At 36.9% G+C, this 19,384-nt stretch overlaps 1 pseudogene; it reads left to right on the forward strand.

The window, feature by feature from the left end:
- Positions 1-19,384, forward strand: part of LOC100952903 — a 42,457-nt pseudogene that overhangs the window by 1,872 nt on the left and 21,201 nt on the right.

Here is a 19,384-nt window from a genome sequence, read left to right on the forward strand (position 1 = left end):
AGAAAGCCCAGCAAAACTATAACCTGCAGTAAAGTGAAAAATAGAAAATCCACCTGATGAGCTGGTAGATCTAGTTAAGGAACTTTTCAGGCAGAATGTTGAGCAGACGATCTGGTTTGTTTTAGTTGTGTATGACAAGGGATGAATAGGAAGAGAGCATCTAAGAAGGAAAAAAACAATTTCATTTTAATCAGAAGGAATATATAGAAACTGGGATGTGTTTGGTTCTAAAATGAACCTGTTTCTTCCTCACAGCCTCCCCAGAAAACAAGTCCTCAAAATGAAGAGTGGCCTCAAAAAGGCCACTCACACCTTAAGAGTGTGCCAAACATTGTTCTAACACTGATCACTATCAAATTTTATTTTATAACTTGAACTTATTTGATAATCACTGAAGTAATCTCAGGAAAAAGTTTTAAGTAATAATTTTTCTAGCAATAGTGTTCCTTCTTGAAACATTCTCAAGGCATCCTAGGATAAAGAATTTTGATTCTGTTTTTTTATGACCAAAGAAAGAAAATTATGACATAAAATCATTGAATTCACTGTCTCTTTAAGAGAAAATGGATTCCGCCAAGCAAATATTCAAATAAAAAGAAACATGGGTATTTAAATTGAATGTAATCAAGAATAGTTAAAATGTGCTCCCTAGGTTAGGTGAATCAACAGGGCTGATGAGTTGATGATAGTTAAATTCTGCTGTGTTTTTTTGTGAAGACTGCCTTGCTTAAGCTAAGTTGACCAAGGCAAATACCTTCAGGAGTTAGAAAGACAATAGAAATGCGTGAAATTCACAGGTGAAATGAATAAAATTAATAGGGAGTGCGACAATCTGTGGCTAACAGAAGAATGCATGCCTCACTTTAAAAAATCCTTACCAGGGCGGTGCCTGTGGCTCAGTGGGTAGGGCGCCAGCCTCATATACTAAGGGTGATGGGTTTGAGCCCGCCCCAGCCAAACTGCAACAACAACAAAAATAGCTGAGCATTGTGGTGGGCACCTATAGTCCCAGCTACTCGGGAGGCTGAGGCAAGAGAATCCCCTAAGCCCAGGTGTTGGAGGTTGCTGTGAGCTGCGACGTCACAGGACTCTACTGAGGGTGATACAGTGAGACTCTGTCTCTTAAAAAAAAAAAAAAAAACCTGACTGAAAAATTTTAACTTTGTAAACAAAACTATTTTTAATCGATAGATGAGGGCTGCTGATTTGTTATCTCTGGTTAAAGAATTCACCCTAATCAAGACACCTCAGTCATGCAGGACAGCTTCTGAGGGAAAAAGTGGCTATTCATCTGAAATAAATTTAAATGAAGCATCGTTTCATTTACTTACATTAAAAGAATCATTATTATTGTTTAAGTTATTAAGCAAAAGAATTGCTGGGGGACCAAATACAAGCATAGACTCAACACTTAGAATGGAACTTCACATTTGCTAAGAGCTATCCTGAGGAAGACAAGAGGGGGCACCACCAGTCAGAAGCTGTATTTAGGCCTGAAGAGGACTTGATGGGCCTGTAATTTATGTCTGTGAAGGAATGAAATGGAAAGTAGATAGGCTTTGGCTAACTCCGTGTGCATAGCTGGCACACTTCACCCTGCCTTCTGCCTTCGTACAGCTATTACTTTATGTGTGGATAAAAGATTATTACTTCAGAATGGGCCTGTTACCAATAGGAAGCACGTTTCTGCCAGTCTTCTCTGAGCTCTGTTCCCACTGTGTTCATCTCACCTGCACCCCGTGGCTTAGCTCCTTTGTTTTGCCAAGCTCCTCTGAAGATCTTCCCTGCTCCAGTCATCTTCACACTGTTATCTGAGTCCTTGCATCTTCAGTCACACCTTTATCTCCTTAGACCTTGAAAATGAAGCTAGTGGGGCTTTCTTTTTTCCGTTCATTTTGTTGCCTTTCAGTGATAAACAAGAGCAAAGAAGGAATATTGTTATCTCATTCTGTTTCTTCTCTTGACTTTTGTTTACATTGGGTGCGTCGCCCATGAGATGACAAGAAAGAGACTCATTTCAACAGAGAGACTCCCCCTGGGGAGGCCCCAGATAAGAAGCACTGGTGCTGTGACTTTGGTATCCTCTCCGTGAAGGTAAAGGTTAAGTCCTAAACACATCTGAGGGGCAATGCCTGTGGCTCAAAGGAGTAGGGCGCCAGACCCATATGCTGGAGGTGGCAGGTTCAAACCCAGCCCTGGCCAAAAACTGCAAAAAAAAAAAAAAAAAACCCACATCTGAGATATCCTGGGAAAATATGTGACAAGCAATGGGCTAAGGGCAGTTTACAAACAAATAAAGGAGTTTCCTGGTGATCTAATGACAACTAATTGATGAAAAAAATAATAAATGACAAATCAGTTGAAAATAAACATTGAGACTGAGCGATACAATCTGGTAAATATTAGAAGTTTTCACAGTGTAGTGAGTCAAGAAATCAATTGCAAATGATTCCGAAAGCTCGATGACACTGTAACCCGCAGCATTCTTGCTATCTGCTCACTGTACTCATTCAGCTATAAAAACATGTCAAATAATGTACAGTCCAAATAGAGACTCCTCAGGACTTTTACAAGTGTCAGCATTGAGGGTCCAGAAAGAGGACTTGAAAAACTGGGAACACGAAATCTTTCCTGTCCTATTAATTGATCTGACATGTTTACAGGCCCTTTCCTGGTCCTCAGAAGAAATTCCCATTCCAAGTATATGGTGACAGCAGAATTATTCTCCTCAACCCCAAACACACAAGGGCTCAAAGAAAGAGCTTTTTCCCCTTAAAGCTATAACACTTTTGATATTTTCCACCAAACCGATGTGACCAAAAATACTTGTCAAATAGTTGGATAAGAGCGTCTCTTTGTGAAACTTGAGATATGAGAATCAGAGTTATTTTTGGATAATCTATGGGCAACTTATTAACACATTCTCTAAAACCTGAATTTTTGGATGCATGGACTCTTATTAAACAGTTTATTTTTTAAATGAAGTGCTGGTATTGCAAAAGCAAGGAAATAAACACCTAAAAAAGGGAAATTACAGTTTTTTCAAAACCCCATTAGAGTAGTTTTTTAACAAGATGCGGGCTGTAGAAAGTTGGAGAATATTTACTCTGGACATGCAATTATCTTGTCCCGGTCACATCTGTACCCCTAGGGAGACACTGTCAGCCTTGCTGACTAAAAGAACTCTCCCTTAGCCTGAAAAGCTGGGATTTTGAAGAATATTTTTGAATGCTGCTAAATTGTTTACATTACTTGACATGCAAATAGCTTAACTCTCAGAGACACGGCATTACCCTCTCACATAAACCTGCGTAATGAGATTCATTTTCTATTTCATTTTTATTGTTTAGTTTTGTTTCTATTTGGTCATGAATAAGAGAACTCAGTTCCTTTTTTCCTTTTTATTATAAAAATGACATATAGCTTTGAAAGTAGAGAGAAAAACATAATGAACTAAGACTTAGCTTCAATAATGTTCAACGTCCGGGCATTTTTGTTTCATATATGCCTCTACTCAGCATGCCATGATGTGACAGCACCACAATCTATGAACCAATCCACTGCTATGGACCATTGTCCTGTTTCCCCTTTTGCTAGAAGGCAATAAATAAATAGTGCTCCAGGGAATCATTTATTTTTTCATATGTTTTCTGCGGGATGGATGTCTAGTACTTGGGTTTTCTTTGTCAAAGGGTCAAAGCACCCGCAATTGTGATAGATGTGGTAGATTATTAGCAAATCTGAGCTTAATTATGCTTCTCTCTATATTTGCATGCCCTTCACTTGTAACTTTGCAAGTCCTCCCATGAATGAATGAAGTCTGTTTTCCCACTTACTGAGTTAGGGGTCATCCTGTGGCTTGTTTTGGTCGATAGGATTTGGTGAAAGTGATTATGGGCAATTCTGATCCTAGGTCTCAAGAGGCCTTGCCCTCTCTGCTCACACCCCAGGATCATTGCCTCTGCCAAGTGAATGAGTTCGGGTTAGCCTGGAAGGACAAAAGACCACCTAGGCTAGGGCCAAGTCAGTTTGCTTTGCTCAGCCAATGACTCCAATAATGTGAGACGGCCTAGTCAAGGTCAGCAAAGCCAGCCTCCGCTGATGACAGCTGACATTAGGGGAACCACTCAGGGGAACGCAGCCAAAATGGACAACCCACAGGGTTGTAAACAGAATAAATGGTGATGGTTTCAAGCTACTAAGTTTTGAAATAACAATATTGTTACCCAGCAATAATTAACGTATGTATATAGTACACATAATTACTGGTAACATATTTTATCATTTTGTAGTCCCAATAGTAGCATAGGCAAGTAACTGCTTCCTCTCGGCATCAGTGTGCTGTTAAACATGGATTTTTTTTCCATCTAAACAGGAAAAACCAATATATCTGTGTTGTTTATTTTTGCAACTCTCTTACTGTGAATGAGGTTGAGGTGAGTAAGCATCCTCCCCTTTGGACCTTATCAAGAACTTTGCCCTCCTATCCACCACGGGCTTGTGTATTACAGCACTTCAGCACATCCAGGAAAGGAATGGTAACTGTTTTAATTTCTGATTTAAGGAAAGCATCCCCCAATTTTAAGCTAGTCATTAAATTCCTGATATCCACCCCCAAATGAATTGGTTTTTAAGGAAATAATGGATGCTATTCGTTTTACGAAAAACCCTCTGCTCCAGATAATTTGAGAACAGGATAGCCTATTTATTGAAAAACAGGGATGAGATAAATTGAAATGATTGATTCTCCAGAGGCAGCGCTCTGAAAAGCAGCTTTGCATTAGCAAATTGGAAATCTTCAGCTCAGATTCAATGTAGCATACATTTAATAGTTACATTCATCCCAAGGTAATGTTAGAAACCCATCTGAGGTAATTTCTAATGTTCAGAGTAAATGAATTAAAAAAAAAATCAATTTAAAAGACTTTCTTCTTCTTCCTTACAAGTTAATTTACCAAGTTACGCGAAGACACAAGCATGGAAACAATGTATGAAAGAAGTGTAGTTTATCATCCCCTGTCCTTGTTTGCTAAAAGCTAATAGTCACAGAGAGGCTGGACCATGATCAAACCTATAAATTCGGAATTTGGGTCGTCTGCTTCGGGGCACCTAGCACCCCTGCATTCTTATTTCTCTGTGCCCATCCCCCTCCTGTTTCTTATCCCAGCCATCTGTTTATCTGTCTGGCACCTGAGGAGCAGTCCGACAGGCACTGCTCTGCTCATCCAAACGTCCCCAGCCGTTACTTGCATCTGAAACATAATAGATGCCCAATAAATATTTTTTAAATTTAAACACATGGAAGGGTAATTGTTAGCATAATGAAAACTATCCACCATAGTGATAGTTAATTAATATAGCCCCTGAACTTTCACATTTTGCTATAAAACAAGATTCCCAATTGAAACATACTCATGGGTTTTAAAGACATTCTTATTCATGTGTCCTTTACACAGTACTGCTAAGGAAGGTGGGAAGGCTTATAAGGGAGACCCTGATTAATTCCTTTATAATTGCTATTTTACACTGAAAATGCCTAACACAGACCTCATGTAGGAGATGCTGAAGAAGCACGTAGGGAGAGAAATGGATTATTCAGCAGGATCTCAGTTTTATGAACACAAGAGTATGAAGCATTTTCTAAATCACTTTCTCAGAATCCACTTTCTCAGTCCATTTATAACAGAAGAAAAAAGGACATAGGAAGTTTCTCATTCTATGAATTTGTTTGTGTCTGACCCATATCCTTATCATTTATTGCTCTTAGGTGCTTTGCTATTATAAAAAATATACTCATGGGTATAGATAACTTAGTCCCAGTAGAAACAGCACATTGTAGTCTCCTATGCACTTTACCCCAAATGATGTAGGCTTTGCACAGTGTAGTGACAGGGAACCAGAAGGACCTGATTTGAATTCTTTGCATCTCCACTCAGCCATATGATCTGTGGATTACTACCTAATTTTTCAATCTCTTAGCTTCTCCATCTGGAAAAATGGGAATTGTGAGATACTATTTATGAAACTGTCTAGTACAGTGCCTGATCGAAACTGGGTGTTCAATAACTATATAACTTGTCCTGTTCTCCAAGAAAATCCTTGCCCTCCTAACCTGGGAATTCATCATGAAACACATTTACTATGGTAAAGGCACTGGAAAATTCAGCTCAGCAGGCAATAGGGGGAAAAACACAGGCTGAGATTGACTCTGTTTTGAACTTGGGAAAGTTGCTTAATCCCTTTAAGCCTGTATTTTCTCATCAGTAAAATGGGGATACTGAGTGAAATAAAAGCACTGTGTATGATGTCTAGCACACAGTAAGTGCCCAAGAAGTGTCTGGTTAATTTTTTTTTCTTTATTCAAAAGTATCGTACTTGAAATTTATAGCTGACTATCACAGTTTGATAGGACATTTGAACACTAAAACCTAACCCTTTAGTTGGTTTTCCCAGAGCTGTCATCACTCACTGACGAAATAAGAAAAATTAGCTTAGAGCAGAAATTCTCGGTCTTCTGAACTCTTGATAATACTTCACAACATATAGATAGGATCTCATGCAATGCATTTCTAATTTATATTCACCAGTATATTACTTCACAGTCCAGGAAATGCTCTCATAGTACAATAGCCTCAAGGTTTAGCAGTCACATATACAATTTCACTTATGCTAGTTCAGTTATTCTACACCAGAAACATGATGGACAAATCAGGAGAAGAAAAGGAAGGCAATAAGTCTGGAGGCTCCCCAGGGAGAGGACATGGAGTATTTGAACTGAAACCTGGTCTGATCTGAGAAATGAGTTTCTGGATTATTTTGTCTTCTAGCTACAGAAACTATTGTTGGTCAGGAGGATGCAATCAGAAATGACTGACTTAGGAGTGAGATGGAAATATTCCTTTAAGGTATCAGGGAGTAAACACTAAAGAAATGACTATGTGCTTAGCAGAAAGAAATGACCTCTTTCCGGACAAAAGGTGTGATTGAACACGGAGGAGCTGGTGATTACTCAGAGAGCATCCTAAAAAAAAATTTCATTTTATTCTATCAGGAACCATCCAATTCAGTTCCAGTGACCTCTCTTAGGGATCAACAAGGCTAAAGAGAAGTGGAAAATTGGGCTGTAGTAGAAAGATACAAGTATATGAGGCCTTGTTTCCCCTTCAGTGCAAAAAAAATAAGCCTTTTGTGTGAGGTATGTGTTCATCAGGGGATCCAAGACTACAATGATCAATTGTGAAAAAATGGTTTGGCCATCATGAAACCAGATAATAATGACAATAGCACAGTATGGCTCAGTCCAAGACCAAAGACTTCAGGATCAGGGAAGCCAGTGGTGTACCAAATTGTGCCTAATATAACCCACAATATTGCCCAAATTTTTGAGGGGAAAAATAAGGATAAGTATTATATGTAAGTAGTACAACTCCATAGCTATATAAATATTTTTAATGCTTTTCTTTGTGCTTATGCTTTAAACTGTAACTCTAGAAAGCAATAATGATATCTATATGCAAAATAATACCCTAGAATATGGTAATCAGTTTTGCTGAACTTACAACAAACTTGCAACAAAAGCATTTTCAGCCAACAAAGAGCAATGTATTTCTCTTTGTAAGCTTGAGGTGAGAGCTAGCAATCTCGGCATTGCAGAGAGTAACCTGCCTTACTCAAAGTCTGTTGATGGTAAGCGTAAATCACATCTCAAAACTACCTTCGCAGCAACATCTAGTCAGCTGTTGGACAAACAATTGAATGACATAGCCTAACACACTCAACATATAAATTAATCATGACACAGCCCAGGTGGCTCAGGGAAGGTGATCTCATTACCAGCTCCAGGAGCCTGACTACTGTAACCTAATCACAGTTATCCCTTCTCTTTTCTCGATGGTTGCCTTAGAAGCCAGGTGTAAGCCAAAAAGGACATGTCATTCTCTTGCTGGCTCTTCTTTGTTCAAGAGTAGCTGCATAAATGAGCACGTGACCCCCTTAGGCTGTGCTACAGTTTAAATGTTTGTTATCTCCAAAACTCATGTTGAAACGTAATTTCCATTTTAACTATATTGGGAGGTGGGACCTTTAAAAGGTGTTCAGGTCATGAGGACTCCACTCTCGTAAACAGATTAATACTGTTATCATGAAAGTAGTTGTTGTCACAGGAATAGGTTTGTCTTATCTTGCTTATGTATGAACTCATCCTCTCTCTCTCTCTGCCCTTCCCCCGCACGATGCCCACCATCAGGTCAACATGCAGCAAGACGTCACCTCAGTCTTGGACTTCCCCATCCAAGAATGGTGAGCTAATAAATTCCTATTCATTATGAATCGTCCCGTCTTTGCTGTTCTAGTACATAGCCACACAAAACAAAGACAGGCTGAAAGGAATGTCTTTCAGTTCATATATAATAGAGAAATTGTCTCTCTCTCATGCTTGGTTTGAACACAGAGAACATTTTGCCTCAGCTGCTGCTGGCAGTTATCTTGGAATTCTGAGGGAAGTCAGCCTGATCACAAGCTAACCCTGCACAAGGAAACACGATGCAGCAGGAGAACTGTGATGGGTTGTTCGTTTGCTAGTGGCCAGGAGGGCATGTACTACATTCAAAACATGACAAGAGCTCATATTACTAAGCTCCTTCATTTATATACCAACATATCTCAATGTTTCCACAAAATTGTTAAAAAATAGTTACTGGCTCTTTCAAAATAGTCCTGCTAGGAGGTTATTGGTTTCAGTGAGTTTGTCATTATTTTCTTTTGCAAATGCCACTATGGCCTTTGACACATTCATTTTGACTACTGTCCATGACAACAAATTTTCTATGGAGCCTGGAATCATTTTATAGAAACAACACGTATTTCTGTGGCACCAACCAAATCTTTTTAATAAAATGATAATTAAGTTGAGTAACACAATTTTCACTCAAAAAAATGAGAGTGGAAAGAAACTATGTATGAGTACTTTTTCTTGTCATCTGAGTTGAAATATGAATATTATATGCCTCGATCCTTAAGAAAAAACTTTATTTGAAATAATAAAGCAATAATTAAATTTCCTCTAAACTCTATCAGAATGCTAGTCTGCCATGAGAGATCATTTCTCTGATTTTTGAACTCTTTCTGAGCTTTAAGAATTTTCTGTGAAAATATAGCTGAATAGTAAAGAGGAGTGATCTACTGAATTGTAATACTTTATCCAAGGTAACATGGCGAGGGGGGAGTACGGGAGATAGTATGAAAGCGAAAGTTATTTGGAAAAGGAGGACAGAGTCCATTTTAAAAAATAAAATAGATCTAATATAAACTTTCACATCAGGTGCTTCTGTGCTTTAGGAAAAGAACAGATTTTTGAGTGCTCTAGCTTAGCAATGGGGGGAGATTTCTTTCCAGTAACTATAATGAATAGAATTGATTGAATTTCACTTTTATTTAAGTTCATTTTTTTCACTTTCTTACCTTCAGAAATAAAGTTTCCCACCATAAACCTTCTTAATATTGGTGATGATAATTGTACCCTTTAAATACTATACAACACAGGTAGCTCCAGATTTCATTCTCGATAAACACTGCATATTTTCTGAGTCCCAGGGATAGCAAAGAGTGATTTCCTTTTTAACTGTTATAGAGCTATAAGCATTTTCCCCAGATCTTCTAAAACATTTTTCTAAAAACTTGTGTCAAGTTTCTTTCTGAAAGTATGAGAGATTCCTCAAAGATCATAATATAATGAGATTAAAAAAAATCCATGTGTAAATTGGGCTTGAGTCCCCTTGATATAAGACAAAAACACAAATAGATTTAAGGCATTTGGGCAATGAGATTGGCTTCATTGCGCAACTTTCATTTTCTGACAAGTAAAAGTAGACTTACTCCCTTATAAAGAAAGTTGTTGTTTTTTTTTTTCTTAGAGTGATGCTCCAGCAGTAATTTAGCATGGGGTCTTGTGTTTATGAACTGAAAGACACTATGCTTTGTAAGACCAGCCAGGAGTGTGTGGAAAGAGGAGAGTGAGTGATGCTTTCAAATAAACTCTGTGCAGTGACTCAAAATTTCAAAATATAACCTTGATCAAAAACAAAGAATGCTTCTGAGTATTTCAGTTACATTTTTAAAGTCAAAATTCAAGTTTTTGGTACTTTTTGTTTTGTTGGGGGTTTTTGTTTTGTTTTGTTTTGGTTTTTGGCACAAGTTTGTTTAACACTATCATTTTCTTTAATTTCTTGCTCTCCAAATTGGCTGTTGAATTTGATCCTTTAGCCTTGGTATAATACCAAGACAGATTCCTTCTGAATAGAGGCAGACCACAAGTAAGTGGCTTATGAAAGGCCCAGGCAGTTAGTACAGAGGTGATTTCTTTTCTAGGATTTGGCATCTAGCAACACCCTCCTTCTGAAAGTTATTGCCGAAAGTCAAGCCCCACATCAAAATGAAATTACCTTTACAAATGCATTCCTGTCTATGAAATTAGCATTTCTCAGTTGGCAGATTCATTAAGTGTCCTTTTCAGGTGAGAAAGTGATTCAAAGGATACAAAATGATTTTTGTACTTCTTTAGATAATTTCTTTCCTTTGAGTGTAGGGAAGAAATATGTTATTAGGTTATATTCCCTGCAAAGCTATGTGATTATAGTCTGTTCCATGGAGAGTTATGTAACTATATTATATTCTTTTGCATTTGCGCAGGAAACAGGTGATTATGTTATATTCTATCATACAGTTTACCTTAAGATAAGTAGAGGATCCAGCTGGGCCTAACTTAATAACATGAACCCCTACATTATCTACAAAACTTCAGCAAAAGATTGTTACGCAATAGTCTTATGTTAGTGATAGTTTAAGGAACAAAGGTAACGAGGCCATTGAAGAGCAAAGCAAAATGGGATAGCAGGCTTAAGAGGTAGCTTGGCAGGCTTGAGAGGTAGCTTGGCAGGCTTGAGAAGTAGCTTGACAGTCAAGACTCAAGAGTTAGGAAGAGAAATTTAGGCAAGAAGTAATGGAAATCCACCAAGAAAAGGTGTTATCCTTAGAACCCTAAAAAATATACACAAGGGGTTTGTGCTTTCCAATTTTACAGGACATGAAGTGTGAGTTATATCATTTAGATTTTAAAAGAAAAGGAGACCCCAGAATGCTAGATGACATGGGAAACTATTAGACTGTGTAAGCTAGTCTATTTATGGGAATAAATAAAAGGGAATAGAATCCAAATGGGTCAGAATTGCCTGAGGTTAAGCAGATTATTTCTTATCCTTCATTCCCTATTGTCAAATTACATAGAAAAGCAATGGAAAATAACTAATATACAAGTAATATTTATCTTATTGATGACTTGGCATGAAATAGTACCAGAAATATTGGGAAATGTTTTAAATTTGTCCTGCAGGTTCTCCTGGAGTCACATAATAGATTCCTTCTCTTTTAGACATGATCCATATTACTTTAAACATTTAAAAAATTAAAAGCTCTAATTGCCTTAGACAATTGCCTTAAACAAAGCTCAAACTGGGAATTGTGGAGCTTATAAGATTTCAAGTCTTCAGCACCTGGAAAATATGAAATTTTTGGACAGGACAAGAGGAAGAAAGAAGAACATTTTTAGGTTTCATTAAAAATCTAGGAAATATAACCAGAGGGATGTGCTATTAAGAATACAAGATATTTCACCATGACCCCAGATCTTTAGATAATTCACTATAAATGTCAGAACTCATTCAACCCAAAGTGAAAAGAATAATTCTTCACCTCAGTTTTTAATTTAAAAATGTCTTGCTGGCTTTTTCCTGAACGAATGATTTCTTGGAAGGAGATAAAGCAGTTGGGTGATAGCCAGTTTTTCTCTAGCTTCCCCTTCTTGATATTAAAATCATATTTGAGTGTTGAGTGCACTCCTGGGCTCAAGAAATACTGGTTAGAAAATAAAAGGACAAAACGCCAGAGTGTTCTCAAAACAGATAATAGGAGTGCAGGTAGAAAAGAGTTTTCTGGGGCGACCTTTGTCCCACTTTTAGTCATATTTCAATCAGTCTTTGTACTTTTTAATAGCTCAATTCCAAATAAGTTTCTTAATATCACCTCTTTTCTGCAGAGGAAATGAAACTTTCTCTGGTTAAACAAAGAAAAGGAAAGGAGAATTCCCTGTCTAGTCTTCATCTAAAAATTTCCACCCACTGATTTTTTGTCTTAGACATCTCATTGTCTCCTACTTATTTTTGTGTTATTATTGCCCCTTTAAGACACAGAGCTCTATTTAGATCTCTTTCCTTTCTGCCAGTGTCCTTTATATAGGAGGGACTTTTTCAAATGACAGCCTTTGTTCTGTTATATCATGACTTCTGTTTTTTTCTACTCTCGTCCTTCTGGCCACTAAAATCTCAGAATTTTCCAAGTTCAATATTTTGATCTTCATTTCCCTTAATAGATATTGGTACATCTGTACTAAAGAAGGGACCTTTCTATTTAAGGACCATACTTTATTAAAATATGCTAAGGATATATAAATGATGTAGTATTTTTCAGTTAACCTCATCCACTGTGAATGAGAAAATGCAGAAAAATCAGGTCATCGACAAAGAGGCTAGACACTCAGCAGTTGTCCTCAAACTATGTAGCCCACAGGCCACAAGCAGCCCACATGCAGCCCACCTAGGACATTTATCTGGCCTGCTGGGTGTTTTTGCTGCTGCTGCCTGTCCTGCTTAGCAGCTGACTCATCCAGGGGGCCCACAGTCTGGCCCTCCAATGGTCTGAGAGACAGTGAACTGGCCCCCTGTTTTAAAAGTTTGAGGACCCTTGCTAAGCTGTGTATTATACACCAGGAAACTGAGACACTGGAAAGAAAAGGTGATATAACCAAGGACAGAAAGCTAGTAAGTTGAAGATCTGAATTTGAAGTCAGAGCTCTCTTGAATTCTACTCTTTCTGCACTGCTGTCATTCAAGAAAGTGTTGGGTATCCAGGCTTTGCTGCAACAAAAAAAGGATAATTACTGATTAATTACTGTTACATAACCATAACCGTTGTGATTTAAGATGTATCCATTGATCAATTATTGTTATATAATCATAACCATTGTGATATGAGACGTATCCATTAACAACCAAGCTATAACCCTGCCAATGGCAATGTTCCTTGTCTACCCCTGCTCACTTAAGCTACACAGAGAAAAAAAGGTATAAAAGACAAAAGAAAAACCCTGCACTCTGAGGCTGCTTGTCTCAGAACAACGGCCCCCTGCGCAGGTGTGAATAAATCACGAATTAATCTGAGTGGGTCCGAGTTTATTTTTTCATAACCCCAAGGTTATTTCAGATGCACTCCACCCTCAGACTGATACAGGTGCAGGCCCACCCAGCTACAGAGAGACAAGAGATCACAAACTCTCCTATATACCAACTCCTACTACCCTACTACAGGGATTCTGTGAGCTGTCAGTGGCCAGCATTTACAGCTGGGCTGGGCCCTGCCCTGTCTGTAGCCATCATCCAGTCAGAAAGGAATAGGGGAACACAGGTCTCCTAACCACACTTAGGATATCATCCCCCACCCCCAACCTCTTATGGGCAACTGTGGGACTGGGAAGTATCTTGCCAGGTCCATTAAAACTACCAGCCTCACCAACATGAATAATTTAGACCCTAACAGCCAGCTCCATCACACTGTTACCACCTCCTGTATCATACCATCTCCTCAAGAGTCTAAGAAACCCACCCACACACCACACACCCAACCATCTGCTCCAACTACTAGCTTTTGAGCAAGTGATCTGAAGGTCCAAGAATTAGCACTCTAGGACACATTAACTCCACTGCCAGTGTATGGTACACTGGGGCCTAATGTCAGACAACTCAGCGCTAGCATTTAGGACACAGTTGGGACCTGAAGACAAGCTCAGCTAGCATTCTATTCCCCAGTAAAACTTCACCTAGTAATTATACCGTAAACACCAAGGAAATTACAGATACTACTGACTCTGTGTACTTCTTAATAATTTCTTTTTCTTCCTTCTTTGTGAGATTGTGTTATTTGATCCTTGAATTTTTAATTTCTTGATCCTGAAAGAAATTACAGATACTACTGACCCTGTAGTATTCCTAAGAAGTTATACAATGACCAAAAAATTGAAATAAGCAGCTACTATGTCAGAGGCCCAGATATGAACGGAGGGACACAAGAGACATAAAAAAAGCAAAGAACTATGACATCACTAAAGGACCACAACAATTGTCCCAATCAAAAAAATTCCTAATAATGCCAGATGAAGAATTCCAAATATTGATTCCAAAGAAGTTCAATAAGATGCAAGAAAAATTTGAAAACCAATACAAAGAAGTGGGGGAAAATTAAGTCTGGATATGAATGAGAAATTTATGAAGCAAATATCTCAAGAGAAACTGTACAGTCCAGAAGAGAATAGAAGGGCATTTTCAAACTGCTGAAGGAAAACAACATATCAAAAGAAGGAGAATAAATCCTTTCCGAGACAATAAAATGCTGAGAGAATTTGTCACTAATAGACCAGCCAAATAGAAAATGCTTAAAGATGTCAAATGTGATAACAAAAGGACAATATTCATCATCATGAAAACACATGCAAATATAAAATTCAAGGATCAAATAAAACAATCACACAGAGAAGAAAGAGAAAGAACTTACATGCTGACATGACAGAAGTTCAGAAAAATATAAAGAGAAAAAGAAAGGAAAAAAGAATTTATGAGATAATTAAAAACAATTAAAAATATGGCAGGAGCAAAGCCTCATATATCAATATTAACTTTAGACATAAATGGATTAAATATTTCACTTAAAAGATATAGACTGAAAGAATAGATAAAACACATGATTTTACCATATGCTGCTTCTAGGAAACGCATCCTACCCATAAAGATAATTGTAGACTGAAAGTAAAGGGGTAGAAAATACATTCCATGTAAACAGAAACCAAAAGTTAACAAAAGTAGTTGTACTTACATTAGATAAAACAGACATTAAGTCAACAAAAGTAGAAAAGAAGACAAATAAGGTCATTCTATAATGATCAAAGCATCAAGCAATCATTAATGCTTATGTACCCAACATTAGATCATCCAAATTCATAAAACTCATTTTACTAAACCTAAAGAAAGAGACAGACAGAAAGAAAATAAGAGTGGGGGACTTCAATACCTCCCTCACAGCACTAGACAGATTATTAGGACAGAAAATCAAAGAAATACTGGACTTCAGTTGGACATTAGACCAAATGGACATGACAGTCTGACTAACAACCATAGAATACACATTCTCTTCATCAGCACATAGTACATTCTCCAAGAGAGACCACATGTTACACCGTAAAACAAATCTGACCAAATCTTCTCAAAGCACACTAGAAATCAAAGAGAAATGACAGAAATAGTACAAATATGTGGTAATAAAACAATATAGTTCCTGAGTGATCACTGGGTCACAGAAGAAATAAAGATGAAAATTTTTAAAATGTTTGAAATGAATGAAATGAAAACACAGCACACCAAAACCCACAAAAGCAATGCTAAGAAGAAAGTTTATAACATTAAATTGTAAAAAGATCAAAAATGTAAAAAGATCAGAAATTAACAATCTCAATATGAACCTCAAATAACTGGGAAAAATGAGAAAAAACAAACACAAAGTTAGTAGGAAAAAAGGAAATAACAAAGATCAGAGCAGAACTAAATAAAATAAGCACAAAAAAAAAAATACAAAGGATTAAAAATGAAACAAAAAGTCCTCCAAATGACAAACAAAATTGATAAGCCATCAGCTAGATGAACCAAGAAAATAAGAGAGAAAATTCAAATAAACACATTAAGAAATGGGGAAAATATATTACAACTGATAATACAGAAATGCAAAAGATCTTCAGAGACCATTCTGAACAACTGTACACTCACAAAGTAGAAAACCATCCTAGAAGAAATGGATGAATTTCTGAAGACATATAACCTCCCAATATTAAACCGGGAAAAACAGAACTCCTGAAAAGACCAGTAATGAGCAGCAAGATTTAATCAGTAATTTTAAAAGTCTCTGAAAAAAAAATCCTGGACCACATAGATTCACAACTAAATTCAACCAGACATATGACAAACAATTGGTGCCAATTCTAATAAAATTGTTCCTTCAGATTGAGAGGAAGAGAATTCTACCAAACTCATTTTATAAGGTTAGTATTACCCAGATTGCAAAACCAGATGAGGAAACGACAACAGAAGAAAACTACAGACTCATATCTCTGAGGAACATAGAAGCAAAAATCCTCAGCAAAATCCTAGCAAACTGGATCTAACAGCACATTAAAAGGACAATTCACTAACGTAAAGTGGATTTTATCTCAAGATGCAAGAATGATTAAAAACATGTAAATCAATAAATGATTCACCACATGAACAAAATTAAAAACAAAACCATATGATCAACTCAATGTATGCAGAAAAACCATTTGATAAAGTTCAGCACCTGTTCATAATAAAATCCCTCAATAAACTCAACATAGAACTAACATACCTCAAAATAATAAAAACTAGATGTGACAATCCACGGCTGGCATGACACTGAATAGAGAAAAGTTAAAACTCTCCCCCCTATAAACAAACATGACAAGGATGCCTGCTTTCACTAATTCTACTCAACATAATTCTGGAAGTCCCAGGCAAAACGATCAGGCAAGAGACAGAAATACAGGGCATCTAAATGGAAAATAGGAAGTCCAATTATCTCTGTATGTTGATGTGATTTTATATCTAGAAAACCCTCTAGACTCCTTCAAAAGACTCCTAGGTTTGATAAGTAAATTCAGCAAAGTTTCAAATTATAAAATCAATGTACAAAAATTGCTAGCATCTCTTTATACCACCAACAACCAAGTTGAGAGGCAAATCAAGAGCTCAAATACATATACAATAGCTGGAAAAGAATATACGTGGAAACATATTTAACCAAAGAGGTTAAAGATCTCCACAAAAAGAAGTACAAACCACTTATAAGAAAACTTATAGGCCAAGCATGGAGCCTCACATCTGTAATCCCAGCACTTTGGGAGGCCTAAGAGGCAGGATCACTTGAGGTCAGGAGTTCAAGACCAGATTAAGCAAGAGTGAGAACCAGTCTCTACTAAAAAAATAGAAAAATCACTCAGGCATAGTAATGTGCACCTGTAGTCCCAGCAATTTAGGAGGTGGAGGTAGGACGATTGCTTAAGCCAGAAGTTTGAGGTTGCAATGAGATAACTGCATAACATAACACTGCTAAACTCTAGGGTGGGGAACAGCATGAGACCTTGTCTGAAAAAAAAGAAAAGAAAAGAAGGAAAGAAAGAAATTATAAATGACACAAACAAATAGAAAAAAACATCCCATGCTCATGGACCTGAAGAATCCAGGTTAAAATGTCAATATTGCCCAAAGCAATCTGCATATTCAATGTAATTTCCTAGCCTCTAGTAAACATTGAACAATTAGGAAACTGACTTGGTTATTGCGTGACAGGATCACAAGAGAAAGATAGAAAAAGAAGTCACAATTCTAGCTTGGGGAAGAAAGGAGCCTAGGTAAAGAAAACACATTTAGAACCCATTCCAGAAAAACCTCCCAGGTTACCATAACAGTCATCATATAACTTATGAAATCAAAAATTTTCCTTTGCATTAGTGTTGCATGAAGAACCACATCAGTAAAATAATGCAATAAGAATGCTTATTTCTATTTTTCATAAGAGATGCCCATGGAGAGGGCCACAAGGTAATGAAAGCTTACTGACTCAAAACAACTGTGCTGATGGAATAAAAGTATGTGCTGTGATTTGTAACACTTCATGGATTGTTTCATAAATCAGAGTTTAGTTCAGACAAAAGTAGATATCTTCCTAGAATTAGACTGTTAGCTGGTATTGAAGCCAAAAATGTATTAAAACATCAGCAAGAATCCCAAAATAATCGGAAGCATTCATGTATATATGTGGTTTGATCCAGTGCAATTGACTATAAATAAATCCAGCTTCCTGTTAACTTCTTACAGAATAATGACAGTCAGAGACATCCTTCTTTTGCTCTTGAGTTCTGAGTATTCTTATTTATAATGTGTTTATACGTGTGTGTGTGTGCTTGTGTGCGTGCATGTGTGTGTGGTTACCTCTAGGAAGAAAGACTGGTACCACAAGCTAAAGGTAAGATTCATTTCATTTTATTTAGTTGGGAAGACCTGGGAAAAGACCAGATTGATCTGCCCATTGTCTGGGGATGGAAGAAAAGTAGGTGGGATAGGTAGGGTACTGGATAAGATGACTTATTTCTATAAAAGTTTCATTGTATTTCCTAAAATTTCTCCAATTTAAGCTAAGAACAGGGGCTGTTTTCATGAAATGGCAAAAATATCTACAATTAAGAGTGACAGCTTGATAGATAAAATGCTACCTTCTGGCTTCCTCCCCTATGATCAAGTCTTTTAATTGAAGAGAATTTGAAGAGGTAAAATTAAATGTATCTAGGATGAACCAAATTTAGCTATTTCAAATACTTCAAAAGGTGATATTCAGACATTATCCATCTGTAATGAAATCTACACTATGGATACTTAGAGTTTTAAAAATCGTCAAAGATTGCACATCTAACTAGTTGCCATAGCATTTTTTTCATTATTAGCCTTTAATGTTTTAGAGTTTTACAGCTTTACAAGTAAGACAATATTTATCACACGCCTCCCCTTATTATTCATCTTCAAAGAAGTCTGGATTTTCTTATTTTTATTTCTGAAAGCCTCAAAAATAGACAAATAGTTTGACATTAACAGGAATGTCACACTGTTCCTTTATACTTCAATGTGAGATAGCATGTTGTCTTAATGGTTGGTAGAACTTAGTACTTACACAGTCTTAGACATAAGAAGACCTTAAGGAACCAACTATTAATATAGCTCCTTGGTTTTTCAAGTTGAAGTCAAAAAATAAACAATCTTCATTTTTAATTACAACTTGAGTGTATACGTGTGTATTTGTGTGCACGCAAGCATGCACATGGTGCACCACAGATAGTTTGGAAAATATTTCATATGACAAAGAAGCTGGTGAGTGTTTGTAATCTTTCCATCCAGTTCACAATCTGGAAATAACGTACCCTCTGTCTTTTTCTTTGTTTTGGTGTTTTTCTCTGTGTAAAACATTTTTTTTCAAATATCTTGACAATTTACAACCTTTTTTTTAAATAAAGCTTCAGAAAAATAGTTATCTCTAAGTTATTTCTAGGGTCACAAATTATTAAAATATCCAATTTCATAGAAGATTGCAACAATCTTTGAACTCTAAGTACATAAAAGACCCTTTTAATAAGGAAAAAACATAATTAGAAGATATGTGTATATTTTGACAC

Source organism: Otolemur garnettii, unplaced genomic scaffold (assembly GCF_000181295.1).
Source record: "Otolemur garnettii isolate 467f Iridium unplaced genomic scaffold, OtoGar3 scaffold00013, whole genome shotgun sequence".
In the NCBI taxonomy this organism is placed as follows: Eukaryota; Metazoa; Chordata; class Mammalia; order Primates; family Galagidae; genus Otolemur; species Otolemur garnettii.